Below are 6,000 nucleotides of genomic sequence, written 5' to 3'. Positions count from 1 at the left end.
ATTTATCCATTTGCTTCTGGCTAATCTCACTCAGTATAATGTCCTCAAGGTTCATTCATGTTGTTACATACTTCATGACTTTATTCTGTCTCACAGCTGCCTGATATTCCATTGTGTGTATATACCACAGCTTGTTTAGCCACTCATCTGTTGATGGACATTTGGGCTGTTTCCATCTCTTGGCAATTGTAAATAATGCTGTTATAAACATTGGTGTGCAAATGTCCATTTTGCCGTCATGTCCTCTGAGTAGATACCCAGCAATAGTATTGCCGGATCATATGGCAATTCTATGCTTAGCTTCCTGAGGACCCACCTAACTGCCTTCCACAGTGGTTATACCATTTTACATTTCCACCAACAGTGGATAAGTGTGCCTCTTTCTCCACATCCTTTCCAGCACTTGCATTTTCTGTTTTATTGATAATGGCCATTCTGCTGGGTGTGAGATGATATCTCATTGTGGTTTTGATTTTCACTTCCCTAATAGCCAGGAAGTTGAGCATCTTTTCATGTAAAGCAGTTATTTCTAATCTTCTTGTCTACATAGTCTGAAGCATGGTTGCATAGCACTCTTAATTTCATATTTTATAGCTTCAGACCCCAAGGAGAGTCTGGTTGAACTCTTTTTCAGCATCTAGTTCAAAAATCCACGAGCAACAATTATCAGATATGCTGGGGTCAGATGCCCTTCCTCGAACCAATCAGTTGTGAGCAGGAAACAAAATTAAATGGTAACCTAAATTTGTTGTTTCAACTCCATACACTGCGTTTGCCATCACTGGTCTCTGTTTTGCTGGTTTTTAAGCTACTTGGTCAAAAATCCTGCTTCCTTAAAACACAGACAGTTAATGAGCATCTCAAGCCTTTTCTTTTCCTTTTTAATGATGCCTGAGCTATCAGAATAGTCAAGCATTCTCTCTTTTATTTGGCATATAATCATGCATAACCTTTTCATTTCTTTGAGGTAGGAGTATATTTTTATTTCCCAAATGCTGTACTATAAAGATCAAATTCTTGAAAGTGTTTGTGCAGCTGAAAAATATAGAATAAGAAAAACAGAAAACACTGGTTTAGGTGCAAAACATACTTAAAGCAAGTTTTACTATTTTTTGTATTTTCTTTGTGTATTATAAACACTTATTTAAACTTGTTAGAGTTTGAAGTAAAAAAAATTCCAAAACGTATTCTCAACAATAATCATTAAAACTTTGGCATCATTAAAAAAAAAAAAAAGTAACTTGGCAGCCTGGAAGCAAAAAGCAAGGAGGAGGAGAAGCCCCTAGAAGGAAAGCAGTGCCAAACAGACATTCTGATGTGTGTCCACTGAACTAAAAGACTCAACATTTTGATATCTTCTTTTGCAGTTGTTAAATTGTGGATCTGGAGAAATATACCATGTTCATAGATTGGGACATGCGATATTACAAAGCTCAATTCTGCTAAAATTGGTCATAGATTCTATGTAATCCTTAGAAAAATCTCAACAGGCTTCTTCATGTATCTTGATATGCTTATTCTAAGAGTCTGTGAAAACATGAAAGGCCAAGAATAGCCAAGTTACTGGCCTCTTCTTGAAGTCTTGATGTCTGTAAGATGATCTTCTTACTCATTCAAGATACGACAGAAGAAGAAAACAATATTTTTTTTTCAAGTGAAAAACTAGCAGGGTACTGCATAGTCAATAAATGCTCATTTGGACATACAGCAGCTTGCTGAAAAAAATACATTAATACAGTTCACTGCCAGAGCAAAGAAACTCACTCATTTCTGCCGTATTTTAGGGCTGATGGGCTAATGCCTAAATATCATGAATTCCTTCAACAAAAGTTAGTGAGAACTCATCCATTGGTGAGTTCAGCAATGGTTTTTAGCCTCCTGGTGTTCCAGCATGCTCGTGCACTCTGCTGTTTTTAAATATTGAAATGTTGGTAGTTTTGGGAGAAGTACTGTCATTTTGGCCTTAAAAACCTGAAATCTAAATTGTATGTCTTTAGTCTACTCACAGAATTTTATGCTGTGTTAAAGTTTTAAATTGAGCCGAGGCACTCATTTAAAAATAATTTTCCATTCTTCCACATTTCTATACTTTGTTCAAGATTAAGAAGAAAATAACCAATAGAGCAAAGCTTGTGATGAAACAATAATTGCTACTCTTCTTCAAAGTCTTTTTGAAGAAGTAGATAATTAACATGACAGATTGAAACTGATTCAGGGAACCAAATCAGAATATGATTCATGATGAAACTAAAAAAGACCAAAACAAAGTAGAAAGTTTTTTTTTTTAGCAAAAAACATTGCTCACTACCAACACAAAGATTGTAGTCAAAGCCCCACACTCCAAAAAAATCATACTAGAAAACTCAAAGTTATAAAATGAAATGAAATCATTTAAGGATGAAGGATTTGCTGTTATTAAGGATTTATTCACTGGGAATTGGCTTATGCAATTGTGGGGGCTGGCTAAGCAAGTGTGAAGTCCACAGAGCAGGAAATCACGAAAGGAAGATCAAAAGTAAGTTGGAACTTCACGGGCACAGGTTGAATTTGTTGTTCCAGGCAGTCAGGAAGGAAAATCCAGACCTAGCCTTTTAAAATTGCAATGAAATCCACATAACATAAAATTCACAGTTTAAAGTGTACAACTCTGCGACATTTAGTACATTCACAGTATTGGGCCACCACTAACTATATTAAGTTCCAAAGCATTTTTAACACCCCTCTTCAAAAAACCCTTACCCATTAAGCAGTTACTCCCAGTTTTCTCCCTTCCTCAGTGCCTGGAAACCATCAATCTGCTTTCTGTCTCTATGTATTTATGTATTCTTAATAAGTCATACAAATGGAATCATACACTCTGTAACCTTATTTCTGGATTCTTGCCTTAGTATAATTTTTTTGAGATTCATTCATGTGTTGTATCAGTTGCAGCATGGACCTGTACTGAGATTCTTTTTATTTCTTTTTATGGCCAAATAATATCCCATTGTTTGTCTGTGTTGCATTTTGTTTATCCATTTGTTAGTTGATGGACATTTGGGTTGTTGTACCTTCTGGCTACACAAACAGTGTTACTATGAACATTCATGTGAAAGTATTTGCTTGAGGACCTGTTTTCAATTCTTTTGGAGATATATGTGGGAGTGAAATTGCTGGATCATATGATAATTCTATGTTTAACATTTTGAGGGACCACCATACTGTTTCCCACAGTTTCTACACCATTTTACATTCCCATCAGCAATGTATGAGGGTTCCAATTTCTCCACAACCTTATTAACACTTGTTATTTTCCATTTAAAAAATAATAGCCATCTGTGATGGTTTGAAGCTGTATGTACCCCAGGAAAGTATGTTCTTAAAGTTAATCCATTGTCGTGGGTGTGAACCCATTGTAAATAAGATCTTTTGATGAGTAGGATCTTAAGATGTGACCCACTTCTTTCAGGGTGAGTCTTAATCCTCCTCCTGGAGTCCTTTATAAGAAAATGAAATTCAGACAAGGAGGAAGCCACAGAAGCAAGAAGCTGAAAGCAGTGAAACGTGGAAGAGAAGGGAGAAACCAGCAGAGGCCCCTATGTTCCTTGCCATGTGACAGAGGAGTCCAGGATCCCGGGGAGCCTGTCTTCAGGAAGACGGTATCATCTTCATGATGCCTTGATTTGGACATTTCCACAGCCTCAGAACTGTAAGCATGTAAGCTAATAAATTTCCATTACTAAAAGCCAATCCATTTTGTGGTATCTGCTTTCAACAGCCTAGCAAACAAGAATATCATCCTAGTGGATATGAAATGATATCCCGTTATAATTTTGATTTGCAATTTCCTAATGGCTAATAATGCTGACCATATTTTCATACACTTGCTGATCTTTTTTTTTTTTTCTATGCTGTATGGCAGGGGTCACATTTCATTCTTTTTCCGTATGAGAATCCCATTATTGCAGCACAATTTGTTGATTTCTTTTATTTGTTTGCGGTTTTTTGTTTGCTTGTTTGCTCTGGGAAGTGCATGGGCCAGGAATCAAACGGGGGTGTCCTGCATGGCAGGCAAGAATTCTACCACTGAACTACCCTCGCACCCCCCCTTCCTGGTCATTTTTATATCTTCCTTGGTGAAATAGCTCTTTAAATTCTTTGCCCATTTTTCAGTTGCACTAATCGTCTTTTTGTTGCTGAGTTGTAAGAGTTCCTCATATATTCTCAGTATGAGTCCCTTACCAGATATATGATTTGCAACTATTTTCCCCCATTCTGTAGGTTGTCTTTTTACTGTCGTAATAATATCCTTTGATGCACAAAAGTTTTTACTTTTGATGAAATCCGATTTATCTATTTTTTTCTTTTGTTGCTCATGCTTGTGGTATCATATCTAATAATCAATTGCCCAATCCCCAAGATCATGAAAATCTGCTCCTAGATTTTCTTCTAAGAGTTATGTAGCTTTAGCTTTTATATTTAGGTTTTTGACCTACTTTTAATTCAATTTTCTTTTCATTTTGAGAAATTTATTAAGATAAGAACAAACATCAGTTGAACATAGAAATAGTCATTTGCTCTAAGTGGTATTAGAGCAGAAGAGCTGTTTTAAATATATTTTAAAAATAACAAAATATATTGGTTAATGAACTAAATCCTGTCTTATATTTTCCATAAATATGCTGTTTTGTAAAAAGGGGGTAGTGAGTACCTCTGATTAAATGAATTTGGGCATTACACTACTAAAGACAAACACTTCACCATCGTCATTGTGTGTAATGTATTTGCAAAAGAGTTTTCATTATCAGTGATTAGCATTTTTTTAACTGAAAATATCTAAAAAATCACAGTTTTCCCTTCTTTAGTTCTCTTCTAAAGTGACCTATAAAAGGTGCTGCATCATCATATATTCTACAGCAACGATGAAATACGTATAAGGTACAAAACATTGCCTCTTAGGAACTAAAGCCATCAGAGTTGGATGTCTCTGAGCAGCTTTGGAAAAGTTTTCTTTTTTTAACTGCAATAAAATCAACTAGGTTTAGAAAACTCTGAACCCTTGGTATCCAAGAAGGCTGCTTCATGAGTGTCCACTGTTCCAGGCTGTGATAAATAACTTAGGGGAAGCAGACCCAGGTCCTGTGCTGTAGGCTGCAGGCAGCATCAGACTAGGAGTCAAGTGACCCGGTTGCTTGTCCAGCAACATCAGTACTTCCTAATAATGCTTATTCTTTTTTTGTAACAATACTAAGCCGCACAAAGTATGTGCATGGGCATTGTCTCAGGTTAATCACCTGTAAAATGAAAATGTTGCATTCGATGTTTTCTGCCGTCCTTCCCAGCTCTAGCACCCTGTGAGTCCCTGAGGGTATGAATTGTTTTTTGGTTACAGCTGATACTGCTGCTACAGAGGCCCAGCCTCTCTAGGACAAAATGACCATAGCAAAGGAGGAAAATGAACTTTCCACAACATTGCCAGTTTGAGCCCTGTGGCAAATTCTTTCATCAAAGCACTCTATGTGATTAAATTGAGAGTTGCCATGTAATTGAAGTTGCCTTATTCACAGAAGGCCACTAAGATTTTTCAGATTTTTAGACAATATATAACTTCTGTGGCAGAATGAGATTGCATAGATCTCTGAAATTAAATTCACATTGGGTTTCTCCAGTCACGTCTTACTTCAGTGCACAAGAGATTGGTCAGAAAGGCTGTCCATAGGCATAAGGGAGAACAGCAAGAAACTTGACATGAGCCATGCTTCATCTAGAGTGACAAATTTCTTTTTCGTCTTTTGTCAATTTGACAGAAAAGCCTACTCATCTGATTTATTTTCCTACTGGCTTATGCCCCTATGGCAGGAGCACAGATTAGCAAGACTTAAGCTGGAAAGTAAACTAGAGGCAGTCGATGCTTTAAGAAATCTGGGACCTACCTGTTCAGATGCAGTAAAGAATATAGCCAATTTCATTCTGAAATGTATAACATTATCACTTTCACCTGGTAAAATATGAGCTTCAGTT

Source organism: Tamandua tetradactyla, chromosome 23 (genome assembly GCF_023851605.1).
Source record: "Tamandua tetradactyla isolate mTamTet1 chromosome 23, mTamTet1.pri, whole genome shotgun sequence".
Lineage (NCBI taxonomy): Eukaryota > Metazoa > Chordata > Mammalia > Pilosa > Myrmecophagidae > Tamandua > Tamandua tetradactyla.
The sequence above is the reverse complement of the archived record's forward strand: the minus strand, read 5'-3'. Positions refer to the sequence as shown.